The following is a 21,156-nucleotide window of genomic DNA, read 5'->3' on the forward strand; positions in this document are numbered from 1 at the left end:
TGACAGTGGTGATGGCAACAATTTCTTTTTTCTTCTCTCCCTCTGCACTCATGTTCTGTCTACCAGTTTTACTGCTCTTTTACCTAGTGCTCTGGGCTTGTGATCCAAACCATGGATTATTTAGGGTTTGGAGTACTGTGCCCATAGAAACATTGGGGATATCACATATTCCATATAGAATAGTGGGGGATAAGACTAATTTCTGTTAATAAGATATGTTTGTCCCTGCAACTACAATTCCCAACCAATTAAGTCAAAAGTCTACATAAAGTTAAATCCCAGTCTTTCAGATTGACGAAACTTTAATGCAGCTACTCTTCTCAGATGGGAGCCCCTCAAAATAGCTACTGGGTTTTATCAGTGACTCTACCTCTGATATCCTATTTCATAAGAAACAGCTTTAATATATCCTCTTTCACCTTCCTTTTCCTCTCCTCATCCCTCTCCCTCATATCTCTTCCTTCTCCTTTTGTTACTCCTCCTTCTTCTTCCCCAAGGAATAATAATAATATCCTAGGGTTGGATATTAGCCTTTTCACGATAGATTTAACTTACCACAACTACCTGGATCATGCTCTTCCAATAACTCAGTCTTTATTTTCCAACCTGGGGATGACTGGCACCAGTTTCACTTTAATTTTATTCCAAACCCTAGGTATAATTAGTCACAAACAGAATTTTGAGAAATATTTATTATTATTATTATTATTATTTTTGAAATATTTATTATAATGAAAAATATTTCGTAGAACATTTTCAAGTAGATCTATATTCCTGCTCTACTATTTTCCTTAAGATAGATTTGTAGATGAGGATTTGTGGTCTCAAAATATATACAAATAGAAAAAAATTACAGTTCCTTGCTTCAATCTGGTATTTGTTAAATGTACATTAAATGTGATTTTACAGGGATAGAAACATCCAGTTTTTATTAATTAAAATTTGCAAATTAAAATCAACATACACACTAATTCATTTCCTCAGGTCAAATTTCTAAAGAAAAACCTATGAAACATTTCCTATGTAATCATACATAATCTACTTTAAAATTCCTTTGCCGTTTTCCAAACAAGAACATTCTAGGGGCATATTAAAGATTTTATCAATTAGGCAATAAAAGACATCATTGATTTCTATTAAACAACACATCAAAACGGATTTTGTTATAGAATTCCTTTGCCTGATATTATCAATTTTCTGCTAGCTTATGACTTTATGTGCTTATAATATGTTATAGGGAAATATAGATCTATAACAGGTTATAAGTTTTATGTTTGTTAGTTTTGTTATTTATTTAAAAGAGAGAGTGTATGTGTTTGACTTCTATCACATAATATGCTAAATGAAAGCAGAAGCAATTCATATTTTTCCAAATCATTCCATTTTGGAAATACTATGTTTGGACATCTTTTATATTTAAAAGTCCTAGCCAACTGAGCAGCTAACCAGTTTACATTCAGTTCTGGCTATGTGTAATGAGATGATTTCATGTCACAGAATATGGTAGATTGCTTTCCTCTGTTATATTCCTTTCCCTTTTCTCCATCATATCTTTCTCCTTCAGGGCAGGGCTTTTTGTGTTCTTTAGTCTGGGCAATTATCATACTAATGGTATTTTCATGTGTGGATACTTTCCAGAAACAAACAAAATATGTCTTCAGACTTAATTCTAACTTCCCATCTTAAATGCATCATCTATTCATTTTTACTCATTCATTTTTGAATGAGATTTTTGTTACATAATTTACTAAATTTCTTCTTTTTAAATATGCTGAATTTTCAATGTCACTAAAACTTTGTGTTTTTGTTAGATGCTGGCAAATGTTTTACTGAATGGTTGCAAGCTTAATGGTGTTGCTGTTTTATATCACATGGCAAATATATGTCATTATATCAGTTATTAGATTAATAATTAATAGATTTGTCTCAGCCCCATTTCATGTCTTTACAATATTTACATTGTTTTATTTTCATTTTTCTATTTGCTACAAATTGAAATCCATCTCAGTCAATATTATAGAAGGATTATTGTGAATTTTGAAAAATGTTTTTCCAAGTCATGTCAATTACTTGTAAATCATTTTGATTGAAGCCTACTAACATATTAAGTCTCATACATCATACCTTTCTGATCTAAATAAGGGTATAATTGAGTAGTGGAACTACACTGATATATCTTTGCAATAAACAAGAGAAAATAGCATTAATATTTGTAAGCAAGATGCATAATTTGGCACTTTTCAAGATTTCATGAAAGCATGCTATACACATAAACACATTAACATGTTTTGTTTTCCTCTAAAATCAATCTGTTACCCTCAATCTGAAAATCAGCTGTTGAGTGAAAATCTTTTAATATGAGGAGGTTGCTCTTGCATCTGATTCTGGAGGTTGTGTAGAAGAGTGCTCTAAATCAAAAGTTCACAAACATTTTCTATATAGTAAATACTTTAGGTTTTACTGATCACACAGTCTCTCTTGCAACTGCTCACCTCTTCTGTTATAACCAAAGGTAGCTGTAAAGAACATGTAAACAAACAAGTAAAGCTGTGTTTGAATAAAACTTTATTCACAAAAGTGGGGAGGGACCTAGATTTTGCCTAAGAGCTGTTTTACTGATTCCTACTTTAGATCAAGCATTGAGAAAAAAGAAACAAATTATAGTGGGCTTTTGAACTATGTAAAGAATATTAATTTGTTAAAGTATTAAAATACTGATAATTTGTAATATATATCAAATATATGCACAAATGGATATTTTTATTTATTCATAGTAGCTATAAATATAATAGTTATGTTAATAAAACAGGACTCAAGGACTATAATCAGGAGTTTTATATTTTAATATCACTATCTCTTTACATTTGTTCTGTGTGAATTATGTTTTACAGCTTATGAATGAAAATTAAGGTGAGCTCCATGATTTTTTGTGTCACTGCCAGGAAAAATAACAATGTTGATTAATAAATAATATATCTAATTCAGTCTAGCAGAGTCATAAAACATTTAGACTTCATTCATAGTTGTAGCTGCTTGTACTGAAAGCAGGTTGGTCTTTGGCATGACAGAGGGATGCATGATCATCACATACATTTCCCACCCTGTTTTACTCATCATGATTTCTAAGCCATTCTAGTATGCTCAATGAAGAGAGAGGTTAGAAGTCCCTTTTGACCAATATGCTTATGAAGTAACTTTATGATTTTTGGATTAGAAGTAATCATTATTAATTCCTTTCATATGGGGCCCTTTATGGGAACTTAAAAGAATGCTAATCCCTTAACTGGAGCTCTTAATTCTGAAGTTCCTGTGAAATGGAGCGAAGAATACCATTCAGCAGTTGATTATACCTGTTTTCTTAGCTCCCAGGCATCAGAGTTACCTTCTCTCATTCTGCTAAGATATTTCCCCCATTTCTGGTAAAAACCACATCCTGCACCTCTTGCCACTGCGGCCCACATCTTGCCCAGGGGAATCACTCCCTTTGTTTTTTTGTTTTTAGATTTTATTTATTTATGAGAGAGGAGAGAGAGAGAGAAGCAGAGACACAGGGAGAGGGAGAAGCAGGCTCCATTCAGGGAGCCCGACCCGGGACTCGATCCTGAGGCCTCCAGGATCATGCCCTGGGCTGAAGGCGGCACTAAACCGCTGAGCCACCTGGTCTGCCCTCCCTTTGGTTTTAAAATAGTTTGGCCAATCCTAATATAGACACTTCTCTTTGGACCCACTGTTACCAGCCAGGCTGACTAACTGTCATCTTTTATATTCTCTAGACAGAAGTCAAACACACAATCCATTATTCCCCCCAAATTGTAGATATCATTTATGAAGTTCTCCAAGAGAGAGAGATCTCCTTACAACTCTTTCTTCACTTAGGGTAAAAAGGAAACATCAACAACTTTGAAAATAGTAACATATGCTGTTCGCTCTCCAACAGCTTCCAACACATTACAGTCTTCTTGTGAGTGAAGATTTCAGAGTTTTGTAACTTGCTCAATTACAATCTTTGTAAAACCTACATCATGCCTTCTCTACTCACCTTGGAGTGTGACATCTGTTGCTTTAGTAATACAGGCAAAGAGCTGAGCCTCAGAAAGGCAATGCAGTTTGTACACAGCAAAGCTTTAGAGTCTGTGTGAATGGAACTTCCTGAGTCTGCCATATGTGGCAACAGCAAGAACTAATCAAAACAATAAAAACAATCTGATTTAAAAATCGGCAGGAGGACTTAATAGACTTTTTTTCCCAAAGAAGACATCCAAATCCCTAACAGGTACGTGAAAAGATGCTCCATGACACTAAACATCAGGTAAATGCAAATCAAAAACACAAAGAGATATCACCTCATAACTGTTACAGTGGTTATCATCAAGAAGACAAAATAATAAATGTTGGCAAATTGGTGGAAAAAAGAGAACACTTGTGTACTGTTGGTGGAAATTTAATCTGATGCATTCAGTATGGAAAATGATATGGATTTTCCTCAAAAAATTAAAAATAGAACTATCATATGATCCAGCAATCTTACTTCTGTGTAGATAGGTGAAGGAAATGAAAACAGGGTATTGAAAAGATATCTGCACTTCTGTGTTCATTGTAGCATTATTCACAATAGCTAAGTTATTGAAACAACCTAAATGTCTGTCAATGGATAAAATATGATTATATATACACTGGAATATTATTCAGCCATGAGGAAGAAGGAAATCTTGTCATTTGCAACAACATGGATGGAATTTGAAAACTATGCTTAGCAAGATAAGACAGGCAGAAGAAGGTGGATATTGTATGAATATGACTTTTATGTGGAATCTAAAAAAAGCTGAACTTCTAGAAACAAAGTCAATTTCTGGTAACCAAGGGTTGGGGGATGGTGGGACAACTGGGGACATGTTAAAAGTGTACAAACTTGCAATTAGAAGATGAATAAGTGGGACGCCTGGGTGGCTCAGCAGTTGAGCATCTGCCTTCGGCTCAGGGTGTGATCCTGGAGACCTGGGATCAAGTCCCACGTCAGGCTCCCTGCATGGAGCCTGCTTTTGCCTGTATCCGTGCCTCTCTCTCTCTCTCCATGTCTCTCATGAATAAATAAATAAAATCTTAAAAAAAAAAAGAAGATGAATAAGTTCTGGAGATCTACATAGCAGAGGGAGCACACTCAATAGTACTATATTATATGCCTCAAGATGCTAAGAGATTGTATCTTAAATGTTCTTAGCATAAAAAAATAATAATTACATGACCAGATAGAGGTGTTAGATAGAGCTACAGTGGTAATCATATTGCAATATATAAATGTATCAAATGATCATATGGTGCACCTTAAACTTACCCAGTATTATAGGTCGATTTTATCTCAATATAAAAGAAGGAATTAATTACTAATTAATTTAGTATTTAAATATTTGGTACAATTCACCAATGAATCCATGTTGGCCTGCCTTTCTTTGTGGAAAGTGATTTTAATGAATAATTTTATTATCATTCATTCTAAATATTCTTCAGTAAGTGTGTTTCTTCGGTAGAAATATTAAAGAGCCACTAGTAATAAAGTTTTTTTTAACTAGTAATAAAGTTCAATTGATAAACTAGGGGTAATATTTATAACAAGTATAAGGTACATAAAATTTATAAATAGAATTCTCTATTACTTCATAAAGAATCTACACATAGCAATGAGAAAAAGATAAGTACTACAAGAGAAATAACTGAGACTGGCCTATGTTAAGGAGAGTAAAGCCTAATAACATAACATTGTAATTCCAGGTAGGATTATTACATGCTACAACATTTCTTGAGGACTTTTTTAGAAAAAAACACATCATGTTTAATCAAGAAATCACCCTTCTAGTGATTTCTCTTAATGATTTATTGGATTATTTTTGGCAACTTGACAATACTTTTTCCTCCTTTACAGTGTTCTTATGTGCTCTCTTGTTGATGTCTACTCTAGAGGGTCAGTGGCCTATTTGGACATTATTATCTTACCTTATGCCTCATCTTACCTATTTTATATAGGCAATTATTAGTTAGGATATATTAGTTTTTATAACACACAGGTCAAAAACTATATAAAGGCTCTTATGTGATAGAAGTTTATTTTTTGTTCATGTAAAGTCCAAAAGATATTTCTGATGGATGTTTCTCAAAATGGTAATAGATATACCCAAGCTTCTTCCATGCTGAGGCTTTGCCATCTTCGACAGGGCGCTTTCAGGTGAGTGAGTAAAATTGGAAAAAGTGAGTGAAACTGGAAAGAGTTTGAAGGAAAATATATGGATGGTTTTATGGACAGATAAAAGCTTTTGTTGTTCATTTCATCCTCTCTCTGACACCTATATGGTAGGCTGGCTCATGTAATCTGGGTCACTGTGAGAAAGAAGATACAATCTTGGTGAAAACCCTGCCCATCTTTGCCACAACGGAAAAGAGAAATTATGCTCCCAGGTAAATGTTTTCAATAACACATATTAGTTTTCTCTTTTGAGTGTTATGAACTTAAATTTATGCTATTTAGCACCCATCACACATTCTAATTCATTTCAAAATCTAAAAGTTCAAATTATTCATACTTGATTTAAAGTTTCCATTTCTCACCAATAAAAAATAAATTTATTATAAAAAAGTTTCCATTTCTTTGCTCTGCTTTATTCTGCTTCTGCTATGTAACAAACATCCATCTTTAAAATGCAACCTTATTTTACTTATTCCCTCTTACTTTTTTCCCACTTCCAACCATCTTGTATTTTTTTCTATCATTCAAAAATCCTTTTATGTAAGCTCTACAAGAAGGTTAATATTTACCCAGGAATATATGTCTTATCCAAATAATAGAGTCCCTAATATAGGTATGTGTATTCTGAATATGCATAGTTTTATGGGCAATTGATAAACACCATCTGAATGAAGGGAACAACTGGGAAATTACCTAATATTTGTCTTTTTTGCTCTACAATACATTTCTGAATCCCTAGATGTTATTTATTTTCAAATTAACTTTGTTGTTTATCAAGGTAGTACAAACCCATGGTGTGAAAAAAATAATAATAAGGCCTAAAAACACTTACAATGAAAGACAACATGCCCATCTCCCATTTCTACCTTAATACCCAATTCTCATAGTGAACCCCTCCCTATTGTTTAGTCATCTCTTCTTGCAGTTACTTGTTATTGTCTTTTTAAACAATATTTCTGCTGTTATTTTATTCCAAATGCTCAAAAAGATCTGTCATATACCTATCAACATTTTTGCCAAAGTTAAACCCACAAAGCATTTAGCTATTTGATCTTCCCCATTATTCTCCCCACTTATCTGTGGAGATATCCTTATGGTGCTCAATCCTCAAGCATCAGATTAAACTTGGCACTGTTGGATTTGTGCCCAGTTAAGAAATGGGAATTCCTTTTGCCTCCTTTTTGTTTATAGGGTATAAATCTACCCACTTGCTTTGCAGAAGCTGGACACAAGAAAGGGTTGATGTGCCAGTTAACATGTAAGTTTTTAATTAATTCTCCAGTTTGCAAAAGGTAATTTACTCCAGCCTTCTGAAGTGGCTTATGCTCCTGCATCTGGAGTATCTCACATTCAATTTACCCACAGGATAAATCTTATGTGCCCTGTGAGTATAGACAAGGATTGTTGCTGGATGGCTCTCAATGGGAGAGAGGACCTGGAGATTCCATCTGCTCTATACTTAGATTTTGAAAAGTCTTTTTTTTCAGTCCCAGACTTCTACAGTACTAAGTTGGTTCCTCCACATAATGAAGCTTTAAGTGTTCTGTGGAGCATTAAGGATTCTGTGGCTTTTAGCTCATTGCTATTCCACATTACCTGGCACCCAGGTAATAACTTTGCTTGCAAATCAGTACCACATCTCCATTTTCATTTTGTCTTCAAATTTTGTTGAAATATCAAATATGTTGCCTTTTTTCTTGGTTGTCTTTGTCCTTGGGAATATAGCCTCTTCTATTTTTATTACTGGACTGAGAAAATATGTGGATAGTCAACCTCTAATAATTCATAGAAATCCTTTCTAATTATGTTTTAGGGTGAGGATGCCTGGGTGGCTCAGTGGTTGAACACCTGTCTTTGGCTCAGGGCATGATCCCAGAGCCAGGATCAAGTCTCACATCAGGCTCCCTGCGAGAAGCCTGCTTCTCCCCCTGCCTATGTCTATGTCTCTCATGAATAAATAAATAAATAAATAAATAAATAAATAAATAAATAATTTTTTTTAAAAAAAGTGTAGGGTGATAGCACTATGGTACCATATGCCTGAGCTGTTGAATTCTTTTGCCATGTTTAATTGAAATCTATCTTTTAATTCTCTAGAGAGCTAATCAGTCCAGAAATATGAAAAATTACTTTCCATTATTAATCCTCAATCCAAGCTGCACATAAATAATATTCCATGCATTCTTGCCCTAGGAACCACCTTGTCCTCCCCTTACTGCTGAGAATCATGGGAGTGACATATCCCAATAAAGAAAGCAAATTCAGCTCCCTTTATCAGCTCAGGAACACAAAGAGAAGACAAGAAAGGTTATAAGGAAGAAGAGAAAGTTAAGATGTTTTCAAAAGAAAAAGATCTTTGTACTTTGCCCAACTTTAACCCTGAAAAATGATACTGCACTTTTCTCAATATTTTTCATCTTTATTTTAAATATATGACATTAGAAATCCTCAGTTTTGCACACAAAACTATAAATCTCACTTAAGCCTCATAATATAGAGATACTTTCATGTGGTCTGGAATATTAACTGAATTATTTAGCTCCTGTAATAAATTAGACAAAATACATGCTGACATCAAAAATTTAGATATTTTCTTAAGGCAAACAGTACATTGCTGTACAGTATTTATATAATGACTTTATTTCTGAAGAGTAAATTATATAAATTCAATAGGTAATAGCATACCAACAAAAAAACTGGAAACTAATATTCAACCATTCAGAGATTATTACTTTAAAAAAATGGAAATACAGTAGGCTTTCTGAATTTTGTGCTTCTATAATGTTCCCATTTTCTTATAATATATGCACACAAATAGTATAATAATGAAAAATTAATTATGTCATATTTATTGGATATATGCTATTTGCTTAGCATGATGCCAGGAATCAAAGGGGTTATAAAGAAGAATAAGGTGGTGATTCTAACTTCACGTAACTTGTATTATCAAGATAAGAAGCATAGATATAAATCACATAATTACAAGAAAATATGTGAATAATTGTCAAAATTAGTGGTTTGTTTTAGTTCATTGAGCCAAAAGTTCAGAGTAGAATAGAAAAGGAAAATGATTGAACTTGAGATGCATATTAATAGAAGAATTCTATTTGTGTAAGCCAACTAGAATTGTAGCGTGTATTAAATCATGGGTTGTTCAGGCAACAAGGACCCAAGAGATAAATTAATATTAGCAAGTCATTTTAATATTGTGTATTCTTAATCTGAAAATATTCAAATTCCTGAATAAGGTAGTGTTAGCATAATGCCAAATGATGATTTATACAGAAAAGAAGCATATAAGTAAAGGAAAATAGTGCTTTCCTAAGAAAATATGAAGAGTATATGAGACCAGAAAATTGTATTTGTCTTTTAATTCCTCCACTGTTGGTTGGCATAGCACTTTTTATCTTTTAGGTACTTACCTTATTTTGGATATTGTTAAAGTAGCTGTAAAATGAAACCAAAAACTATGGGTTTTATAAGTTACAAACTTATAAACTGAGCCACCTAGGCAAACTTCTTATAAACTGATTGAGCCACCTAGGCACCCTAGAAGTTTATTTTTTATTGAAAGTCCATTTTTGGGACGCCTGAGTGGCTCAGCGGTTGAGCGTCTGCCTTCAGCTCAGGGCATCATCCTGGAGTCCCAGGATCTAGTCCCATATCGGGCTCTTTGCGTGGAGTCTGCTTCTCCCTCTGCCTGTGACTCTGCCTCTCTCTGTCTCTGTCTGTCATGAACAAATAAACAAAATCTTAAAAAAAAAAAAAGTCCATTTCTTCAGGTATATGACCCAGGAATAATAATGTTTTGGGGGTGTTAGCTGTTTTCATTTGTGGCTCTGTGGTTTCTCAAAGTGAATCTTCTAACATTTGATCCAATATTCCTGCTGTATTTTCCACCCTCATAATTGTTTTTCAACTAGCAGATAGTGGGGAGAAGAGTACACCAAACCATAATAAATCAAAAGCAACCAAGCTGAGTAGTAGAATTCAACCTTGACTGCCCATTAAAATCACCTGGGGCCGCCTTAAGATAATTCAATGGGAACTTCTGGGGAACCAGCAAATAGCAGTTTCAAGAGCTTCATTGGTCACTGCAAAGTGCAGTTAAGGTTGAGTACTGCTGAACTTAGGTGGATCCCATCACTGAGCAGAAAGTGAGTCTGAATATAAAGAATAGATACTTTCCATTGAAGTAGAACTTAAACAAAAAAAAATCCACATGGGGAATTTAAATACAAGGAAAAATGTAAGAGTTTCTAAGGGGAAAAAAATAAGAAAGGATTTATAAACACTCTGATCAAGGATATTGAATTTGGAAATTCAATAGACAGAGTAGATGTGAGGTGGCCACCATTAAAAAATAGCTAAATGTTCTGGGATTTCAAGTAGAATAAATATCTTAACATTCACAGAAAATATAAGGGATGAAAAACATGAGTCCAAAGATAAATGACTGTGTATATATACATCAGCTATAACATGGGACATGTAAGTCTTCCACAAAAAGAAAAATATAGAGAGATATATAATTAGACCTAATTAGTAGAGAAAAATGTTCATTATGAAATAAGGAATTGACTGCAGACTGGAAGGCTTACATAAGGCCTAGGAAAAATGAATGAAAAAGAATTGAAAATTAAAAGGAACTATCAATATTAATAATTACTCATTAGGGAAATTTTGGGATTCAAGTTTAAAAAATGATCTTATAAATTAAGGACAAATATATTAAAGAAATAAAATCCTGTTACCAATTAAAATACTATTTACCTGTCAGGGGAAAAAATATAATTATGAAAAGACTCAAAAAGGATAGCATTCACTCATTAATATGAGGGAAATACTTGATAAATGTTCTAACCAACTGAAAAATATTTTTTAAAAAAGTAACATTATGAGGAGGGTGCTTGGGTGGCTCAGTTGGTTAAGTGCCTGCCTACCTTCAGCTCAGGTCATGATCCCAGGGTCCTGGGATTGAGTCCTGCATGGAGCTCCCTGCTCAGTTGGGGAGTCTGCTTCTGCCTCTATCCCCTCCCCCTTGCTCATGGTCTCTCTCTCTCTCACACACTTGCTTAATCTCGCTTAAATAAATAAATAAATAAATAAATAAATAAATAAATAATATTTTTTAAAAAGTAGCATTATGGGGAAAGCAAATAGGAAAAAATTTTTAAATATTAAATGTAACAAAGAAATTTCTAGTACATGTATGGAAATAAAAGTTTAAAAGTATATCAGCTATGTCCAGTAGGTAAACAAAAAAAAATTTTTTTTTTGAGTGAACAAGGGAGAAGAATGCATTAAAACAGAGTTGGTAAATGTTTTTCTCTAAAGAGCAGGATAGCAGATTTGGTCATTGGGCCACGCAGTCATTATTGCAACTGCTCATACCTGCCCCGTAACACAAAGGCAGCAAAGGTGGACACAGACAACACATAAACAAATAAAAATGGTTATGTTCCAATAAAACTCCACTTACAAAATCAGATAGTGGGACAGATTTGGTGTAGGGGCTATAGTGTGATGACCTGTCTTCAAAAGAATATTTTTGGGAGGGAGGAGCAGATGCACCAATGAAAATATAACAGTATAAATGAGATTAAAGTAAAAAATAGAGCAGCAACTTCATAAATGGTAGTGTGAGGAGCTCAGTGGATATGCTCCCCAGTGAAACAACCATAACTGCTAAAAGTTATATATAAAGCAAAATTTTTGGAAATTATCCAAAAGGTATACACCAAATGAAGAAATATTTAGTCAAAAATTTTGATAAGAAAAGTAAGAGTCCGTTGTACTTGAACCATAATCCATTTCCAGCTTCCTACCCTCTGGTCAATGTGACCAAAGCTCCATTCTGGTGTGTATGGCTAAGATTAGGTTACCACACCTCTTAGCTCCCAGTCATGAACTCTGGTTTATTCTTGAAGGGGACAGACCACTAATATTTCTCATTTCCACAAGCTCCACATTAAGAGTCTGAATTCCAGGTGACTTTGACCAGGATGTTGGGATCTCCTCCTTCTACAAAAGAATCCAAAGTCAAGTATCGTCCTCACCCCAACTCACTCACAAGGATGATTTTCATGCCAGGAATGACAAATCAAAAAAGACTGGTATTGCTGTTGCTGCCCAGCACCTAAGGAAAAAAAAAAGCTATTACCACTGAATTTTATGTGATAATTAAGGATTCTGAAAAGCTACAAAGATTACCATTGAAGTATTACTTCTAGTTTAAAAATAAATTGGAAATAAAAATGTGTCAAAATTAAAGAAGTTGCAATTTCATTAAGAGTTCAAGATTAAAGAAAATATATGTCATATTCTTGCAACATAAATAGAATAACCAAGAAAAGTCCTCAAATTCTGAAGAAAGAAAAAAAATAGTGGGAGATGTCACTTATGAGCTATAAACAAAAGCACAACAGAGAGGATCAACAAAGTTAAAATTACTTCCAAAAGATCCACAAAGTAATAAGTAGCTACAATGATCACAAAAAGAAAAAACACACAAATAATCCACAAAGAAATTGAAATACAGGATATTTACTCAGTTCTTACATATTAAAGGCATGAGAAACCATATCATGAAAATATTTTATGCTGATATAATTGAATATGTAAATGGGATGGCAATATTCTAGACAAATGAAACTCACTATTACTGGTACAATAAAGGATAAGAAACTGCATAGTCCTAGACCTAAAAAAGAAATATTAAATCTACCTAAAGACCCAAAGATCTTCCTACAAAGATTATCTCGGCCCTCACCGTAAACTTTACCCAATAGAAAAGAAGATAGCTATTAATAGAACATGAAAACTTCTCGAGGTATAAAAGAAATGGAAATTCCCCCAGCTTATTTTATAAGGCCATCTTATATCCATGTATAAGAGGAATAGTATGAGAAGGGAAATTATAGTTTAAAACTATGAACCTCAAAAAATTATTTTAAAAAATTTTGTCAAAATTTACCCATATGCTTATATAATGAATGAATCAGGTTATTATGTATATTAAAGTTGATCTAATATTTAAAAATCACCATGTAAATTAGCAAATTAAGGAATAATTGGAAAAATATAATAGATTCAAAAAGGATTTGAAAAATTTAAAATCTATTAATAAAAAACCTTTGCAAAATTGGAAAAGAAAGGGACTTAAAATGATAGGAACCTTACAAATTCAGAGGAAAACATCATACTTAAGGATCTGTTGAATGGTTTCCATTTGAAACTAGTAACTAAACAAGCATATCCACTATCACTATCTTTATTTACCTGTTTACTGAAGTTCCTAACGAGTCTAGTAAGGCAATAAAATTGAATGGTACAGGATTGGGAATAAATAAAACAGTATTATTCCCACAAAATATGACTGATTCACAGTATTTTTTAGAAAAAAAACATTAGTCATGGTGAATAATCTTAAAGTATTGTTGGATCCTATTGGCTAGTCTCTTGTTGAGAATTTTTGGATCCATATTCATCAGGGATAGTGGTCTATAATTCTCCTTTTTGGTGAAGTCTTTGTCTGGTTTTGGAATTAAGGTGATGCTGGTCTCATAGAACAAGTTTGGAAGTATCCCATCTCTTTCTATCTTGCCGAACAGCTTTAGTAACTAGGTATGGTTTCTTCTTTAAACTTTTGATAGAATTACCCTGGGAAGCCACCTGGCCCTGGACTTTTGTGTCTTGGGAGGTTTTTGATGACTGCTTCAATTTCCTCCCTGGTTATTGGCCTGTTCAAGTTTTCGTTTTCTTCCTCTTCCAGTTTTGGTAGTTTGTGGTTTTCCAGAAATGCGTCCAATTCTTCTATATTGCCTAATTTATTGGCATATAGCTATATCACCATGACCAAGTGGGATTTACCCCTCGGATGCAAGGCAGGTTCAACACTCATAAAGCAATCAATGTGACTGATCATATAAGCAAGAGAAAAAACAAGAACCATATGATCCTCTCAATAGATGCAGAGAAAGCATTTGACAAAATACAGCATCCATTCCTGATCAAAACTCCTCAGAGTGTAGGGATAGAGGGAACATTCCTCAGCATCTTAAAAAGCATCTATGAAAAGCCCACAGCAAATATCATTCTTAATGGGGAAACACTGGGAGCCTTTCCCCTAAGATCAGGAACATGACAGGGATGTCCACTCTCACCACTGCTATTCAACATAGTATTGGAAGTCCTAGCCTCAGCAATCAGACAACAAAAAGAAATAAAAGGCATTCAAATTGGCAAAGAAGAAGTCAAACTCTCCCTCTTTGCAAATGACATGATACTGTACATAGAAAACCCAAAAGACTCCACCCCAAGATTGCTAGAACTCATACAGCAATTAGGCAGTGTGGCAGGATACAAAATCAATGCCCAGAAATCAGTGGCATTTCTGCACACTAACAATGAGACTGAAGACAGAGAAATTAAGGAATCCACCCCATTTACAATTGCACCCAAAAGCATAAGATACCTAGGAATAAACTTAACCGAAGAGGTAAAGGATCTATACCTTAAAAAGTACACAACACTTCTGAAAGAAATTGAGGAAGACACAAAAAGATGGAAAAATATTCCATGCTCATGGATTGGAAGAATTAATATTGTGAAAAAAATCAATGCTACCCAGGGCAATTTACAGATTTAATGCAATCTCTATCAAAATACCATGGACTTTCTTCAGAGAGTTGGAACAAACCATCTTAAGATTTGTGTGGAATCAGAAAAGACCCCGAATAGCCAGGGGAATATTAAAAAAGAAAACCAGAGCTGGGGGCATCACAATGCTAGATTTCAGGTTGTACTACAAAGCTGTGGTCATCAAGACAGTGTGGTACTGGCTCAAAAACAGACACATAGATCAATGGAACAGAATAGAGAACCCAGAAGTGGACCCTCAACTTTACAAGGTCAACTAATGTTTGACAAAGGAGGAAAGACTATCCACTGGAAAAAAGACAGTCTCTTCAATAAATGATGTGATACCATTTAAGGTAGTATGGAAAACACTAAAAACTTGGGAAAAAATCTGACAGGCAATGTATAAGACTTTCATAAGACAATCCAATAGATTACTGTGGATTTACATAGTCAATGGATTGAAAGACTTGATATAAGAAGATATCATTGGAGAATAATTGGTCAATGGAATTAATAAAATCTCAATCTTCCAAAAAAATTTTCCTTTGCAAAGTTATATGCTGGTTCTTCTATATGTGAATTCAAAGGGCACAGAATAGCTAAGACACTATTACAGAGGAAAAATAAAGTGGGCAGTCTTACTATTAAGGAAAAAAGACATTGGAATGCTATATTAGTTATAGGAGTATGTCTGATGCAAGGGTGTACAAATAGAACAAAAGAATAAAATAGAGAACATAAAAACAGAGTGACCAGCACCTATATGGACACTTAATTCATGAATTTATTAATCTCTTAGAAAGATGTCACTTCAGAGCAAAGAGGAAACTGTTTTTTTTTAACAAAGTGTATTGAGATAATGACTATCAAGGTGTAAAAAAAAAATAAAAGTATTGACCCCACCCCAACACAAAAATCAAGTTCAAATACATTGGAATCTGAATTTAAAAGTCCAGACAGTATAGCAGTTAAGGGATAATACAAGAGAAAACATGAATAACTCTGAAGTTGAAAAGTTCTTATTCTATAAAATACTAAAGCACTAATTATACGGGGGCAAACTGCAAAAGTGAATCATATTAATATTAGGAACTATTCCTTATTAAAATACTACTCACAAAAAAAGGTGATAAAAAGCCACAATGTAGAAGATATTCCAACAACTAAAATGGCTAAAGTTTCATACTTTTTAATAGACTAGAAAAATAATCACAAAGTTTGACTCTTCTTGTATCCATGACTTAGGAACATGGATTTTCAATTATTTCCACCAAGAGAAACAGACATCCTCTACCTCTATAACAAAGGCTGTCCCAAATAAACACAGCTGAAGTAATGTTGTAGCACACATAAGAGTAGGCTCCAAGAAGTCTTTCATGTGTCTTGCTCTTGCAAGTCCTGCCCAGACAGTGAGGTTAATGAGCTCAGGCTAGCCTGTTGGATGATTAAGGGCATGTGGTTTAGTCATTCCTATCATCCAACCTAAGCCAGCCAATCCCAGAAATAAAGCGGCACTGTTAAGCAGAATGAGATTGCAGTTGCGTGAGTGAGCCTACATGAAATCAATACTAATTATTTATTCACAGACTGAACAAAATATTGTTTTAATCTACTAAATTTTAGGTAGTTTATTATGCAATAAAAGCTAATAGTGACTCAAATAGGTATATAACTTAAGAAGATACTCGAATATCTATAATAATATGAGTTAACAATCACTGAGTGACTAGAAACAATGACAGTATCAAATATTGGCAGGACATGTTACAACTAAAATTTTAAACACTGCTGATAGGAATATTAATTTGTACAATAACTTTTTAAATGGCAATATATAATCAAATCGAATATTTCTGTACCTTAAGACCCAGTAGTTCGGGGCACCTAGATGACTCCGGTTGAGCATCTGCCTTTGGCTCAGGTCATGATCCCAGGGTCCTGGGATGGAATCCCGCATCAGGTTCCCCTCAGGGAGCCTGCTTCTCTCTATGCCTATGTTTCCACCTCTCTGTGTGCATCTCTCATGAATAAATAAATAATTTTTTTAAAAAGACCCAGAAGTTTTACTACCAGGTAAAATTCAACAGAAATATATGTATGGTTTATTAAAAGACATGCATATGCATGTTCATTGCAGCAATACCTTAATACTTGAAAAAACGAAAATCCAAGAAGCAAAAAAGATACTGCTAAGTCTCCACTCCACCTCATATTTTCCCTACCATATCTCTAGGAAACAACACCTAATGTGAGAGTGAATCATTCTAATGCAAGTTTTGGGTTTTCACTTTATATAAATTTGTAAATAAATAAATATGCTTGTAATTTTTAGAATTGCCCCCATTTTCATTTGAGTTTGATACTTTGGCAACCAGCTTTTTAAACTTAAGAACTTATATCTTTGACACTTATCCAGAGATACATGGAGATAGAGTTCATTTTTATTACTATATATTCTTCCAGTGTTAGAATAAACTAAAATATAATTGACTTATTCACCTTTGAGGGACTAAGATCGCCACATTTTCAGTCCTTATGAATAGAGATATAATGAACGTTCTTATATGTCTTTTTTGAAATCATAAGGGATTATCTGGGGTTGATGCTTCAAAGCAGAATTGATGGGTTGTAAGCTACATGTCTTTTCTTCTTTGCCTGGAAATCTTTGGCATGTAATTACAAATTGTGCTATCCCTAAAATATATTAACTTTTCTTTCTCCATATTTTCCAAACCTTAGACATTTGCTTTCTTGTTAATTTACTCAGCAAGTAATGCTAATTTACTCTTATAGTACACTTAATAATGATTCATAGTAGGGTTGAGAATTTATTTATTTGATCATTGATCATTTGGGGTTCTTTCTTTGTGAACTGCAGGTTCTTATATATTTTACCCATTGTGAGGTTTCTTTCTGAGTTGGAGGTGATCTGAGATATGAACAATAGCAGATCCTGGGTGCAGGTATATGTAAAGAAACCCTCAGCAATATCTAGAGACTCTTCTGTAAATCTAAAACTTGTAAAAGTAGAGAAAGTTTATTAAATGTTAGGTTTGCTTCTCTTTCTCCATCTTGCCAAAGAGCTTCAGCTAAGTTTTGATATGCTTTGCTGTTTAAATTAGGAACTTAAATTAGTCTTGCCAAATATATCTGTGGTCTCTTTCTACCAATCTGAAGATCTGCTACGATGTTCCAAAAATCTTAAAATAAAGAAACAAGAGTATAACATAAGAATGTTGGTGTTTATTTAAAGAAAATGATTATCATTTTACTCTTTTATTACTTTCTAAAAACTTTTTAAGGCACTATTCCAATTAAAAAAATGTATGCCTCAGAAACAATCTGTCCCCTGTACAATAGAAAGAAGCAGCACTGTCAAAAAGACAACTACTTTAAACCTACACTACCCTCAGTTAAATGGGAGGCCTAACCTCAGTAGGTGTTTGAATTCTATTCCTGTTTTTGTGTTTAAGAACTACACTGCAGAGGATGTTTATAAGCCTGGAAGACTCTTTAAGCAAAATAACAAGGGATGCCAGGGTGGCTCAGTAGTTGAGCATCTACCTTTGGCTCAGGTCATGATCCTGGTGTTCTAGGATTGAGTCCCACATTGGACTCCCAATAGGGAGCCTGCTTCTCCCTCCGTCAATGTCTCTGCCTCTCTCTCTATGTCTGTCATGAATAAATAATTAAAATATTTTTAAAAAAATAACAAAAATAATAGCAATAAAAATGATAACCCACAACAAAGCTTGCTTTCCAAAGAGGATTTTTGTCTACTCTGACTTATCTACAAAAAAATCAAAATATGGAAATGCATTTTTCCATTGATAAAAACTAAATTTTTTGTCTATGAAGTATTCAGTTCAATCAGTGAAGCATGAACCTCAATCAAGTACAGTGAGTTGGGAAAAATGCACAATTAAACTGCATCAGTAAAGTTTGTTTCTTGAGTTGTGCAGCAATCTAAAATTTTTAGTAAATTGGGCATCTGTGAAATTATGCAACATTTTAATCAATTATACCCTGAAATGCCTTGACAAGAGGGCAGTAAAATCTGCAACTTATTCATAGAATAATGCATATTAATCATTGCATTTTGGTACTCTCACCAATGGGGAATGCACATTGAAATTCATCATGTTTATTTCCAACTTTGTGTTTGCTTAAAAAGACAACCTAATAACCATACGTATAAAATGATTGTATTTCATATATGCTTTCCATATAAACACAAACATGATACATCCCAGAGTTCATTATTAACTACCTCTGGAGCTCAGATAACTCGAAAACTGATATTCAAGTAAAAACTAAGTGTGAATATAGCCTTGAATTCTGCAAACACTCTCTAAGTCAAAAGAAAAGTAAACTCATTCTGCACTTGGTAGCTGTATCAACCACACACAATTTCCAGAGTCTGTTCTTTAGCTAGTTCTACAAATGACTCCACCATGACCCCACCAATTTGCAGAGAAGAGGCTTAAGTTTGTCGTGAGATTTTCTTGGTAAGGGGAAATAAAAGATTCTTTTTTAATGTTTCAAATGAAGCATTTAGGGCACAACACTAACTTTCTTCCTTTTGTAATGTAAAGTTAATAATTTCATCTAATGGGAATCTTTATAATAGAAAAATTATACATGTAGTTGGGGCACTATTCTCCTTCACTCTCTCTGGTTATTTTTTTGTTTCTCCACTGTGGCTAACTTTTTAAACCACTGATCTTTTATTTCCAATTTTCCATATTTCTAATTTAGATGATAATTACAGATTACTCTTCTTAACTGGTGATTCATCATACAAGTACATAATTCACAAATATATACACCCACAGGCATGAACACACACTTTTCGTGGTGTATCAACTTCCAAAAGTGTCAACAATATGATTGGGGTTATGAATCACAATGTATGTAAAAGGGCCTTTAATATTAATATAACATGCACTGTAGGTTGTGGTTAGGTACCAAGCCACCAACAGCCTCTCATTCAAAAAGTGTAATAACAAAGATAAAAGTATAAAGAAGTAAATGCACTAAGGCATGGTAGGAGCAAAGTATGGGGGTGTAATAGAGAGGACTAAACAAAAATGTGTAAAATTATATCTATATCTACATATAGGCAACATGTAGACCCAAACCATTATAGACCTTTTAATATTTCCTGAAGTCTTGTCCTCATAAATGTTATAGTAATGAACCTATCCAGTGAATTGTCAAATTAAATTGAGCTTTATAGGATAATTTAAAGCTCAATTTAAAGCCCTGCAACAGGTTATAATCCTGGAAATACAACAAAATGAAGCATCTTGCATTTGTAACTATTGAATGGGATGGCATAGATGGTGAAAGGCAATGATATGTCCCACCTGACTTTCCTGGATGTGAATAACTACTCTTCTAATATTCAGTTATGAAATTTAAGGAGTCTTAAAACAGGGATGGTATAAGAAACAGAAAGGGTGCCTACAACTATTCACTGTGTGTCAGTGATTTAAGATGTATGATCCAAATAGTATGGTCAATAAAAAAGTCTATCTGTAAGTAAAGAATGATATACAAGGTACAAAATATGATTGGATACTTGGAAGCAACTTTTCATGAGCAGAAGGATTTGAAAGAAATTTAATGTAAATTATGAAACATTCCTTGAACACACTATTGAAGTATCTAATCGAGTTTAAACAAAGAGAGTAACAGTTTTGAGGATGCAAATTATGAAGTTGTATAGTATGTTAAAATAAGAGAGACTTGATTAGTATGGTCATTGACTATAACTAAAAATGCTCTAGGGAAACTTATTATGAAAATCTCTGTATGTCATATTTGAAGGCCCTAAAAATTGGGAGGAAATCATGTATTCAAAACTTCCAGGAAAAAAAAGAGTAGAATACCTAGGGTACAGTGCCTTCAAGCATAAGTATTCATCTGTAAGAATATGCCCTAGTATATAAGCTCATTTCCTCTATCAGTTTAAGGAAATTTCTTTTTATTGTTATCTTTAGGTAGGTTTTATCATAAATACATATCAACAGTCACCAAACTTCTGTTTTCCTTTTTTCTCCTTTAATGGTTTAATATAATGAATTATATTGATACATTTCCTAAAGTTAAATTATTCTTCCATTTTGGGAGAAACCTTTATTGGTCACCATGTTTTCTTCTTCTATTTACCTAGACTAAATATGCAAATTCTTTATTTTTGATGCTTAAATCTATTGGGTGACTGAAAGTGCTACTTTTTCACCCAAAATCGATGTTCTCATTATTTTGTTTAG

This window comes from Nyctereutes procyonoides, unplaced genomic scaffold, assembly GCF_905146905.1.
Source record: "Nyctereutes procyonoides isolate TBG_1078 unplaced genomic scaffold, NYPRO_anot_genome, whole genome shotgun sequence".
Taxonomy (NCBI): Eukaryota; Metazoa; Chordata; class Mammalia; order Carnivora; family Canidae; genus Nyctereutes; species Nyctereutes procyonoides.